At 48.4% G+C, this 12,573-nt stretch overlaps 1 long non-coding RNA gene across 6 annotated transcripts in view; it reads left to right on the forward strand.

The window, feature by feature from the left end:
• The first annotated feature begins 812 nt into the window (after positions 1 to 812).
• Positions 813 to 12,573, forward strand: part of LOC128336614 (uncharacterized) — an 83,163-nt gene continuing 71,402 nt past the window's right edge. For all 6 annotated transcript variants that reach the window (XR_008312020.1, XR_008312021.1, XR_008312022.1 and 3 more), the window contains exons 1-2: positions 813 to 973; positions 1,671 to 1,817. This is a non-coding gene — a long non-coding RNA (uncharacterized LOC128336614). The remainder of the gene's footprint in view (positions 974 to 1,670; positions 1,818 to 12,573) is intronic.

A 12,573-nucleotide genomic window follows, 5' to 3' on the forward strand; every position in this document is an offset into this window, starting at 1 on the left:
GAGAGGTACCAAATCTTTATTTCGATCAACGACCAGCACAAAGTTAAAACAAATATAAAAGAGAAACTAGTCCAAGTTTCTCCACAAGTTGATTATGTGTTGTGTGAAAAAATACTTCCGTTGGCTGGTCCTAGATTTCTGGTGTTGGATTGAAAATTCATGCAGCCAAACCTTTCGGAGTGCTTTCCAAACCTTATTATTTTCGTTCTTGAAACAGTCATTGGGACCTAGGAAGCTGCCAGGTCAGACCCTGGGTCCGTCTAGTTCAGTATTGTCAACACTGACTGGCAGCAGCTCTCCAAGGTTTCAGGTAGGAATCTCTCCTAGTCCTACCTAGAAATGCTGCCAGGGGCTGAACCAGAGACCTACATGTTCTTCCACTGAGCTGCAGCCCCATCTCTGAAATGTCTGCACATTAATTAGCAAACGGCATACCAGAACATGATTCACAGCAACATGGCCTACTGCAGAAGCTCCTGCAGGTGTTGACCTACAACTCTTATTTGTTTATTTCTCTTTGCAAACCGCCCTGAGCCATTTTTGGAAGTGCGCTATAGAAATCGAATTAACAACAACAACAACAACTCCCATAAACCCTGGCTATTGGCTACTGTGGCTGGGGACTCTGGGAGTTGTAGTCCAAAAACAGCTGGAGGGGGGCAAGTCTAAGTTGAGCAGGCCTGCTCTAAACCCAAGTCCAACCAAGTGGACAGGTGTGAGGGTTGCTGAGTAAGTATTTAGCTGTTCATTTGGTGCATCACTGCTGAAAGATGGAAACACGTGCGGTGTGGCCCTTTAAGTCAAAGCAGGGAGGAGCCCTTTAGAACTGCACAGGTTCAGTGAAGCCTTCTCTCGTTAAAAGGGTTTTTTGCTTCCCTTCCGTTCACACCTGTGGCTGTGAAGTTCAGGCCTATTCTGGAAGGACTAGTTAAGTGGTCCTGCTTTTCTGGGGACCCTGAACAACTTGGCTCAGGTAAGCTAAGGTTGGGGATTTTTTAAAAAAGAGAGTGTGTGTGTGTGTGTTGTGTTGGGGGGAGGTAATTATGGTTTTTTTCTGCACCTGTTTGAATAAGCACCTTTTTGCAAGTTGTTTTCTCTGGTGTCAGGGTCCTCCTTCCCCGATAGCAGCTTTTAGCAAGTAAAGCTTTCTTCCACTGTATCCAGAGGTGCTCTTACCCCTGGACTTTGGGGCTGAAGTCCAGGGTCTCCACACCCGCGGGGGGTCCCCCAAGCCATCTAAATAAATACATATAAATGTAAGTTTTTAATCAGATTTGTCTTATGTTTTTAGCTTAATATTTTAATTGTGTCATGCTTACAGACTTGTTGTTAAATTCTGTTGTAAACTGCCTTGGGATTGTTTTAATGAAAGGCGGTATATACATCTCACAATAAATAAATAAATACCTTTAGTCTGTTCTGGGTGGTGAGGTTGGTTTGTGCCCTCAAGAACCTACGTGTTAAAAAAAATGATGCTTAACTTGCGGTGGTGGGGTCTCCACTCTTTAGGGAGGGTGCTACTTGGGGTTGCTGCCAGGGATTGAACCTGGGACCTTCTGCCTGCAAAGCAGATGCTCTACCAACCACTGAGCTGCAGCCTCCCGGGAAACACTTCCCTGCGAGGGAAGATGGCTCCAATGGTACCAGTGGAATGTCTTCTGTCATTCCAGGCCACCAACAGCTTCCTGTGTGATACTGCAGAAGCCTGCTGAGATCTTCCCTTGTTCGGGATAATCCTTCTCCTCTGACAGTCGGCTGATAATTAACTCCCCGCTTTTTGCCCAAGCAAGGCCTGTTGTGACCCAATAATCCCGAAGGTAAATATTGTCTATTGGTTTCTGCCTTGGCCGATGGAGTGACTAGCCTGGGGAGGCCTGATTCTCTCGGATGCAACAGCCCCAAGTCCTGCTTCTGTACATGACGCTCTCTTCTCCCTGGAGGGAAGGTGCAACATGTCTCTGCTAGATGTTAACTCAGCTGGGGCCCGGGGTTGTCCCCTCTGGGAAGGGGGCCAGCTCTCTGTGAGTTTTAAGCCAATGGCGGGTTTGACTGGTGCGTCGGGGTGGCTCAGGAACCGGGTGGGAAATGGTGATCAAACAATATCACAGCCCCATGTAAAATAGCTCTTCTGTTGGTTTGTTTGTGTCCACGTTTGCTAGACCCCCCCGGAGAAAACAGGGCAGAAAAGAGGTCCATTGGGACCTGCAAAACAGTCGAATGGAAAAAGCCAAATTATACCCCCCCCGAGTGATCTGTCCCATAATGCCAGCTCTGACTGGCAAGTATCCCCACCCCCCCAGCCCTAAAGTGCTAAATCCGTTTGAACTGGAGATGCTAAAACTTTAGCCGGGGACTTCAAGTACTCAGAACATGAGATTGACCATAGAGCTACATGCCACACTTGAATGGCTTATCCCTACATGTTGGTTGCAAAAAGTAGGGTACTCAGCTGTGTGGGGACATGCCTTGGCATATACAGTGTTGAGGGGGGTCGCTGGTCTTGCGGCAGCGGGCATGAATTGTCACCATTGCTAAGCAGGGTCTGCCCTGGTTTGCATTTGGAAGGGTGACTATGTGCGAGCTTAGACTGTCTGCTCTAAGATCTTCCCCTTAGGGGATGGGGCCGTAGCTCAGTGGTAGAGCATCTGCTCTGCATGCAGAAGGTCCCAGGTTCAGTAGTGGTCTTGCTTGGTTTCAGGCAGCTTCCAAAGTTCCTGTATTCTGCCCGACTTGATTTGATTTGAAGTTGGTTATTGATGGGTTTGGAACCGCTGGTGGATTCGGAAGACGCAATGGATGTCGGCATCTCTCCCTCCCCCGCCCCCAATTGGAAGTCAGGCTAGTCACCAAGCTCTGGGAACCAGTGGTTTGGCTAGCTGGCTGATTTAATTTAATGATTTAATTGGCAGTTTGCAAAACATTTAAAACAATACAAAACTTACACAGTAAAAATATTAAATAGGAATATAAAAATACCAATATAATTGATTTTTTTAAAAAAAAAGTACAATGTAACCATAAAATACAAACATCATCTCATACTGTGCGGGAGATGGCAATGGCAAACCCCTTCTGTAACCTACCAAAGACAACCATGGGGCTCTGTGGGCGCCAGGAGTCGACACCGGCTCGACGGCACACTTCACCTTTTATATTTCTGCAAATATGGATTAACAGAAACATTTCAGCTTAGCATATTCCCATCCCACGTATTTCTTTCCCTGCTCCCCCCTCTGTCTCTAAAGTACCTGGCGCAGGTCACCATCATCACACTTGCCCGCCCGGCACAGTGCAGGCTAGTGGTGCAGCACAACGGCCGCACCACCCAGAACAGACTAAAGAGGATTTGGGGGCCCCCAGGGGGTGTGGAGGATGTTGACCCCCAAGTCCAGGGGTAAGAGCGACTCCGATGACCCCTCCAATTCCTAACGCCAAAGAACTTGGAGAGCAGGGAGCTCATCCTGGATTCAGATAAATATGTGAAGTTGGTTCACTTGAATTAAGGCAACGGGGTTGAGCAGGCAGCCCCTCTGTGGCAGGAGGAGTGGGGTTTTTTTAAATGATGCCTTTCAAGACGGTGTGGCCTGTGGTCCTCTCTCACCCGTGTCCCTTCTGCTGTGTGCTGGTGACGTCTCCCCCGGCTGGTGCCTTGGCTAGGGCCTTTTCGTCCTCCGAGCAGGTCAAGGAGATGAAAGCATGCCTTTGGGGTTCTGCCCCGGGTTCCTAGGCGACGGACATCACCTCACACTGGCACAGAACAATAGGCTGGCCCGGGTCCCTCGGAGTTGTCTCTAGCTGATGTCACATCTATCATGGCTCTCGTCCTCGGGGAGGGGAGCAAACACACACCCACAGCGAGGCTAGCTTTGAAGTCCCCCGAAGAAGCGTGCCTGCCCCCTCGGTTGGCCATCTACCTCCCACTCTCAGAGCAGAGGGAGGAAGTGTGTGAATAGGGGTCCGGCTATACAGCAGCATGGACTGCCCAGCCTGGAATGGCCAGGGTTTAATTTCCACCATGGGTCAGCCCTGGGGCCGGTTTCCAAAGCAAGGACTGGGGCATCAGAAGGGAAATTCCCCTTGAGAAACATGGTTTTCTTTTTGGAATTCTTTTACGCCTCCTCCGACATCCCTTAATGAGCCGGTTCACACGGTGGGAGGAGAGCTGGTCTTGTGGGAGCAAGCATGACTTGTTCCCTTAGCTAAGCAGGGTCCACCTTGGTTGCATCTGAATGGGAGACTCGATGTGTGAGCCCTGCAAGATATTCCCCATAAGGGATGGAGCCACTCTGGGAAGAGCAGAAGGTTCCAAGTTCCCTCCCTGGCTTCTCCAAGATAGGGCTGAGAGAGACTCCTGCCTGCAACCTTGGAGGAGCCGCTGCCAGTCTGTGTAGACAATAATGAGCTAGATGGACCAAGGGTCTGACTCAGTATATGGCAGCTTCCTATGTTCCTCATTCTGCAGTCGGGGAAGGGCCGGGCCAAGAGCGTGCCTGCCTTGGCATCATTGTGGGACATCCTATCAGGATTTCCACTGAGGGGTGATGATGGTTGGGAAGGAGAACTGGTCTTGTGCTAGCAAGCATGAACCAAGGCAAACTATGGCCCTTTGCTAAGCAGGGTTTGCCACCCTAGTTTGCATTTGGATGGGTGACTACATGTGAGGGAGGTACGTTCTTTCCGTCAGGGGATTAAGGACGTCCTGCAATGATGCACGCTCTTGACGCTTCCCTGCCCTTATCACATCGTGTGGACTGACCCAGTATGTTTTGCCTGCGGAGGAAAACATCCCCAACACACAATTTGCTTTGGGCAAAATGTTGGTGGTAACATGAAAGCACGGGGAGCAGTGATGAGAGAGAGAGAGAGAGAGAGAGAGAGAGAGAGAGAGAGAGAGAGAGAGAGAGAGAGAGAGAGAGCAGATGATGAGGAAAGCTGCTTTCAGGCAGAGGAAACCAGGCTGCGTTAACTGGACCAGTGGTCTGACTCAGTCTTTGAAATGCCGCAGATGGTTGTCCTTCCGACTGGTTCTCTGCTAGGTTCAGTAAAGGGAGATCAAGACACATATCCATATATACAGGGAGGATAAGTTGGCGATGCACTGTAGTGCATCAGAAATGTGCTAAGATGCACAAGGCAGTGGCAGCCAGTATGGGTGGAGCTGGGGGAGGCGGAAAGCTAGTTGCTGGTGTGGCTCATTCGTAGGAGTGAAGAAATGTTGGCTCAGTTTATCAGCCAGATGAAATATTTTACTTGTCAAACTATGTTGGCACATGAGGACTTTTTCCACTGGTCAGGTATCATTTTTCACTCGTCACAGTCTAGTAGACAAGTAGATTTCTGCAGCCCTGCTCATTTTGTCATCCTCTGGTCTCGTCCCGGCTAGCTCTCGGTTTCGCCCCGCTGTTCCATTAACCCCAGTCATGCGGGCTGGTATCCATCAGGTGATCTGCAACCTGGCAAATATCAGCCTGCATGCCTGGGGTTAATGCCACACAGTGGAGCAAGGTGAGAGACAAAGGGAGCCGAGATGGGGAGGATGAGATGGGGAGGTAAGACGAGGAGGAGAGCTGGTCTTATGGTAGCAGTCATGAATTGTCCCTCTTGCTAAGCAGGGTCCACTCCAGTTTGCACTTGAATGGGAGCATGTGTGAGCACAGGAAGATATTCCCCTTGGAGAATGGGGCCACTCTGGGAAGAGCACCTGCCTGCTTGCCTGCAGAAGGTTCAAAATTCCCTCCCTGGCAGCATCTCAAAGATAGGGTCGGGAGAGACTCCTGCCTGTAACCTTGGAGACCGCTACCAGTCTGTGAAGACAATACTGAGCTCAATGAACCGATGGTCTGACTCAGTATAAGGTAGCTTCCTATGTTGCTAAGATGAGTACTGTACAGTCGAACCGTACTCTGGCTCGTTTTCTGTCCCCCACCAGCCTTGGCCATACCAACCACCACTGCCCACAGGGTACTCTTCTGTAGGAATCCAGTCTAACCTCTCCTTGTAGTCATAGAATGATAGGATTTTTGAGTTGGGAGGCCCCTTGGAGGGAGGTCTTCCAGTCCAACCCCGCCTCCCAGTTTTCATCAGGAAACGAGTGAATTTGTGGAAACAGTTTAGTCATAGATGGTATATTCTGTGTGCCTGGGAAGCTTTGTTTCTGTCTGGCATTCTTGAGGCAGCTCCCTGAATACACACCCTGGATTCTCAGCTTAAGATGCGAAAGGATGGGGGGAAACAGAGCCGCCCTAAAACCCCAGAAGAATTTGCGAGCCTCTCGCTTCTAATCCAGGCTGAGGATCTGGGAAGCTGGTGGAATCACTTGTGGGTCTTTTTGTTTTTATTTTGCATGTAGAGGGGTAAATTTAGTTCCCATAAAAGTGAGGGGTTGTCGGCACTGGCTTTGGAGACCGCCACAGTGCAGGCAGCTGTTGCAGAAAGCCTGCAAGGCAAAGCCCAGCTGATACCCCCAAGCCCTGCCTTGAAGCATTGTGCTTCTATTCCCGTTGCTGCTCCAGCACTTTGCTATAGCTAATCACTATTGTTCCTCACTTCCCCCGTCTCCTAATTCAAGGCAATTTCCTATTTTTGAGCTCCATTTTAAAATTATACATACATCTGGGAAGCCTAGAAACGTCCCAGCGTTATGCAAAGCATGTGCTCCGTTTTCAGAGATGCAGATTCCTTGGTGGGGAAATGCCATAACATTTCCAATGCAAATACCCCTGCATTTGCATCAAATGTGCTTTAAGTTTTCTTAATTACGATACACATTTTCCTGATGCCCTTAATAAATAAATAAAAATCGGATCACAATTTATTTTATTTAGAATATTTATATTCCTCCTCAAACCTGCATCTCTGGCTGGTTTAGCAGTACCCCCCCCCCCCAAAAAAAACCCCACAACCCATTTCCATCATCTTAACTTCCCACACTGTGAGGCTCTTCTCACGATCAGCTAAAAGCGGGCTGGGGAGCCTAGCCTGATTTTAGCAGACCGCGAGAAGCACCTGGCTCTCAGGTGAGGCCGGTAGCCACAAAGCGGGTAACCCAGCTTGCGAAGCCCTCTCCTAAGCCCAGATTAGCAGAGCGAGTGCTCTGCTAAGCTGGGTCCTATGATGGTGTGTTGCCACGGCGCGGCTCCGTGCCGCGGCAACTCATGAGGAGACCCCCGACCTGGAGGCTAAAAAGCAGCCTCCTGGCTCGGGAGCCCGATCCAGCTGCCCAAGGCTGCAGCCTCCCTGCTAACCCCCTCGAGGCAGGTCTCACTGATCGTGAGACTCGCCTCTGTATCTCAAAAGTGTTTCAGGTAGCCAAGTAGTTGAACTGAAATATCTGATGGGATGGGAGGAATCCATGAAGGCGCTTCATGTGCTTTAATTGTTATACTGAAACAAATGCAAAGTCTTATGTGGAATTCTTAAAAATTTCTGTACTGGACGCATCAATAAAACACGTTAACGCTCACACACACTTCCTAGAGATAATTGCCTGAAAAACGTGAACGGCATCTTTGAAATGGCTGGACTACCCTAATATTGCATTGGCACCCATTCATTTTTACTAAAGTATTCTATGAAGCAGTGCTGGATGTCTGGACTAGCACTGCGCATGTGCGGAAGAGCGAGACCCAGACTGCTGCTGTGCGGTCGCTTGACCTGGAGAAGGGGCAATTTCTGTCAATAGAACTTGTTCTGAATTGGTCCTTGACAGGGTTTGGGATTTTGGCTGTAGTTGTCTTAGTTGCATTTTTAACCAGGCCTGTATTCTATTTGTATGAATTATGCAACCTGTTTTTATTGGATTTTTAGATTATTCTATTTTTATGAGTTTGGGCCTGCATGCTGCTTACTGGTAAGGCGAAGTGTGCCGTCAAGTCGATTTCGACTCCTGGCGCCCACAGAGCCCTGTGGTTGTCTTTGGTAGAATCCAGGAGGGGTTCACCATTGCCTCCTCCCGTGCAGTATGAGATGATGCCTTTCTGCATCTTCCTATGTTGCTGCTGCCCGATATAGTACCAGCGGGGATTCGAACCGGCAACCTTCTGCTTGTTAGTCAAGCATTTCCCCACTGAGCCACTTAAGGTGTGTTTGTATAATCTGTTTGGGTTTATTCCATCAGTTTTGCTATGGTCTGATGACTAAACACAAATAAAATCAGTACTTTTTGTGTTTGTTTTTTCTATGTAAACTACTTGGAGAATTTGGTTGAAGAGCGGTATATAAATATCCATCGTAGTAGTATTTCTACTGATCGGTCCTGCAGTCAGTCAACAAAACACCCCTTTAAGTTCCTCAAGAATGTAACATTCATATGTTACATTCTTGAACATAGCATTCACATGTTATGTTCAACTCATGTACAAATGTGTATAGTGTATGTACATACAGTTATTCGCACATTAGCCCTAATCGGGCATGATGCTGTATATGCATACACCTGCTGTCTGTACACATGTACATGCGCTTGTGTGACTGACTATATGTGCCTTTATTTTAAAAGTGAACCTGTTCATAAGTCTCCTCAAATTCATAGTATAGATAGGGAGTGTACTCTTGTACACTTGTGTATGTGTTGACCTAATGGGAATACGTTATGAACATAGAATCTGTGTAGAGGAGGACCTCCTTATCTGCGGGGGTTTCGTTTCTGCAGATTACCGTGGGTAACGAAACCACGGATAATGAGGTATTGAGGCTATTCTCACGCAGAGAGAATATTGAGGCTATTCTCACGTAGCCCCCCGCTTAACCTGGGTTTCGGGTGCAAGAATGCCCCCAAAGCGGGTTGGTTGATTGCATGTTGCCACAGTGCAGCTTTGCACCGGAGTGATTCATGAGTAGTCCCCTGACGGCAGGGGTGTAACGATGGGGGGGGCAGGCAGGGCACGTGCCCTGGGCGCCACCCCGGCGGGTCACGTGGGGGGTGCCAAAAAGTGGCTTCCCCCCGCCCTCCCTGGATTGCCTGCCGAGTGTGGTGGTGGGCGTGCGGCGGCGATTTTGCGGCGGCGTGCGGCGGCGGCGAGTCGCCTGCGGCCCGCCGAGTGTGGCAGTGGCTGGCGTGGCGGCGATGGGCTGTAGCGCGGCCCGAGCGGCAGCGGCGGATCGCCCGCCGAGGACGGAGTGCAGGCAGAGCGATGCCAAGCCTGCCTCCTGGCCCAGCGTCGCTTCCCAACAACAAGCCTTCTGGCGTATGGAGGCTCCCCAGAATGACCCATGCACTTGACTGAGCCAGTAGTCACCTTGGCAGCCAATCCAGCCACCCAGGGCAGGCTCCTTGCTCGTCTGGGGGGAGAGCAAGTCAAACCTGCCCTCCTCGCAAACCCCATTCAGGCTCTCTATATGGATCATGTGTAGAGTTTTGTTGAGTCTATGGGATCGTGGGGGTTAGGCACCCAAACCCTTTTTAAAAAGCCCAAAAGCAAAAACCCCACCCCCAAATGCAAAAACGAGCCAAATAAAGTCGCCTGCCATGCTTCATGGGCCGTCAGGAGTCCAAGAATGCCTCCTGCAAGTCCAAAGTTCCCTGAAATCTGGCAGAAAATCGTGGTTTTGTTGAACAAATGAGCCATCAAATGGCTCTCCTCCACAAAATGGAGGCCACCTCTGACCCGTCGATATGCAGAATTCACCCTTTGGGGGCCTGTTTTTCTCCACGTGTGCCGAGATCGGTTGTCATTCACTCGGTGATTTTGCTGCTGTTTCACTCTTTTTGGCATGCTGTTTGCTACTGTGACTTAATCTGTTTATTGTTTATAAACTGTGTGTGTTATTTAGACATTGTTTTTAACTTGCATGCAGCTATGAGCCCTCAAGCAGAACAGGTGCAGAAAACAATCTTGGGAGGACACAAACCATAGGGATTCTCAAGCTTGGGTCCCCAGATGTTGTTGGACTCCAGCTTCCATAATCCCCAGCCCCAGTGGCCTTTGGTCAGGGATTATGGGAGTTGAAGTCCAAGAACATCTGGGGGCCCAACGTTGAGAACCCAGCTTCTCTAAAATGGACATGTATGCGAGCCAATTAAAGTGCTGAGAATCCAGAGTGAGCCAATTAGGAGCAGACCCTGATAAGGACCGGCCTCCGTGTGCTGTGGGGGTCCTGAATCTGAGGGGGCGTTTTTGAGAGGAGAATTCTCCATGCACTGCTTGGCTTTTTAGTCAGGGCACAATTGGAGTTTTTTGACGGACATATAATTTTGGTTGGGCGCGACTTTAAAAGGTTCACTTTTAAAATGAACGCATGTTCAAACATTGACACCAAAAACATGCACGTGTATACAGACACATGGACAATGTAATGCCTGAACAGGGTTGTAGTGATGGGTCCAAGGTCAGTTCCGTGCTGGAACAGGAATAAAATAGGAAAGGAGAGGAGGTACAAGTGACCTATTGGCTGAGACACAGGTTGCCAGGTCTTGGGTAGGACCCAAACTTGAGAGGTTTGAGTTTCCTAGTTTAGGCTGGTCGCATGCCATTGATCAGAAATAACAAATGTGGCGTAGTAACTTCTGTAGACTTATTTGCAAGATTGTCACCTATGCAGTGGTATTCTCCAATAATTGCACACCAACATGGAGAGGAGAGCTGGTCTTGTGGTAGCAAGCATGAATTGGCCACTTACTTAGCCTATATTCCTAAAAGGCACAGACAACTAGCAGATAAAAACGAACAACAGATCATGACAACTTAAACTCTCTGATCCTCTCTGCACTAGTGAAGCTTTGAGAAACCACTCTCATTTTTTAAAAAACAAGTTCCTTACGCCTCATCCTGAGCCCCAAGTCACTTTCAATGTCTGTGGTGTAGGATGATCTATTTGCACACAACAGCATCTAGCTTTGAAAACGTAAGAACATAAGGACAGCCCTGCTGGATCAGGCCCAAGGAGCCCCATCTAGTCCAGCATCCTGTTTCACACAGTGGCCCACCAGATGCCTCTGGAAGCCCACAGGCAGGGGTTGAGGGCATGCCCTCTCTCCTGCTGTTGCTCCCCTGCAACTGGTACTCAGAGGCACCCCCCACTTGCTTTGGGTCAGGTGATTTGGCAATCTGAACTCGGAGCTACCAAGTGCTGGTCGGGTGGAATGCGTTCTTGGTGCTTCAGCGTCTGCTAAAAAGATGTTCAAAGGTGGCAGATCTAAAGCAGCCCCTAACTTATTGGAACAAAGCTTCATGTTGATCTGAGAGCCCTGATGTTTCTTCAGAACTCGGCTCTGTCTCAGGGAGATAGAGCGACTCTTGCTGATAGCTGGTTCCAATTTATTCACTTCTTGGAGGAGACAATCGGGGAAGGAGATAAATAATCTTCAAATGGAACAATTAAATTTAATTGTCTGAAGACTATTTGTCTCCTTCTCTCTCTATCATCTCTGTTGCACGCCTTATAAATTGAATCCAGCTATCAGGAATATTAAGCTTTGCTTCCCTTTGAGGCTTGCCCAGATGCCCAGAGCAGAATCCTGGGTTTGGGTGAAATTATCACTGTGGATCTTAACACAGTTTGGGATCAATTTCTAATCTCCCACCCATGGGATTGCTGCTATGCAGACTTGGAGTCTGTCTTCTACAGACCTGGAGGCTTTCATCCATGCTGGGTGCTGGCATGACCAAGTTGAAAGCATGGAGACTAATTTATCAGTAGGAACGTACCCAAATAGGGTCTCTCTGGAGAAGCAGATGGTTCCTGTGGACAGAGCTGGGGTTTGACCCTGTTCACATTCTGTCACAGATTCATTGGCTAGGCTTTAGACCAGTAACAATCATGTGATAACAACCCCAGTCTCTGTGGTGTGAATGAATAAAAAATGTGCTTGCACAGTGTTTTTGAAAACTGATAACCCCTGCTAACATGGCAAAGAGGCATCTTTTAACATGGTGATTCTCTTTATTTAGCAGGGGGAGAGTAACTGGCCCTGTCCACTCCCAGCACAGGACCTCCAGTGACTGTTGCTGGTGTCTACCTTGTGTTATGATTGTGAGCCCTTTAGAGACAGGGATCCATCTTGTTTATTTATTATTTCTCTGCGCAAACCGCCCTGAGCAATTTTTGGAAGGGTGGTATAGAAATCGAATAAATTAATAATAATAATAATAATAATAATAAATGGAAGTAGCTCATGCAGAACAGCTTATGGAATCAATCATTGCAGAATATTGAGAGGCTACTAGTCTATATAACTTTTCAAAAACAAATTCAGGAAGGAGATAGGCCCATTGTTGCTATTAACCGTAATAGCGAAGAACGGACTTTTCATGTTTGGAGATGATCTACTTGTGAATATCACAGGGCTTGATAGATCCCTGGCACCAGGGAGCCATTTAACTTTGGCACCTAGAGCAGAATATTGAAAGCTATTAACCTGCCAGGCAGGCAGCCCTATTTCTGTTCTAAGGATGTTACTTGTGAAGAGCACTAAAAGAAGCTCATTTACCCTTTTATCCCCTCTGCCCCACAGCGTCTGTCACTAAGTCTGGTAATCTTGTCAAGTGTCCATTGGCCAGTTCCTACATCTTTGGGGGCTGGCTCTAAAATCCAAAGAAAATTTGTCAGGGCCTGGATTATCAGATAATGAATGCA

Source organism: Hemicordylus capensis, chromosome 13 (genome assembly GCF_027244095.1).
Source record: "Hemicordylus capensis ecotype Gifberg chromosome 13, rHemCap1.1.pri, whole genome shotgun sequence".
In the NCBI taxonomy this organism is placed as follows: domain Eukaryota; kingdom Metazoa; phylum Chordata; class Lepidosauria; order Squamata; family Cordylidae; genus Hemicordylus; species Hemicordylus capensis.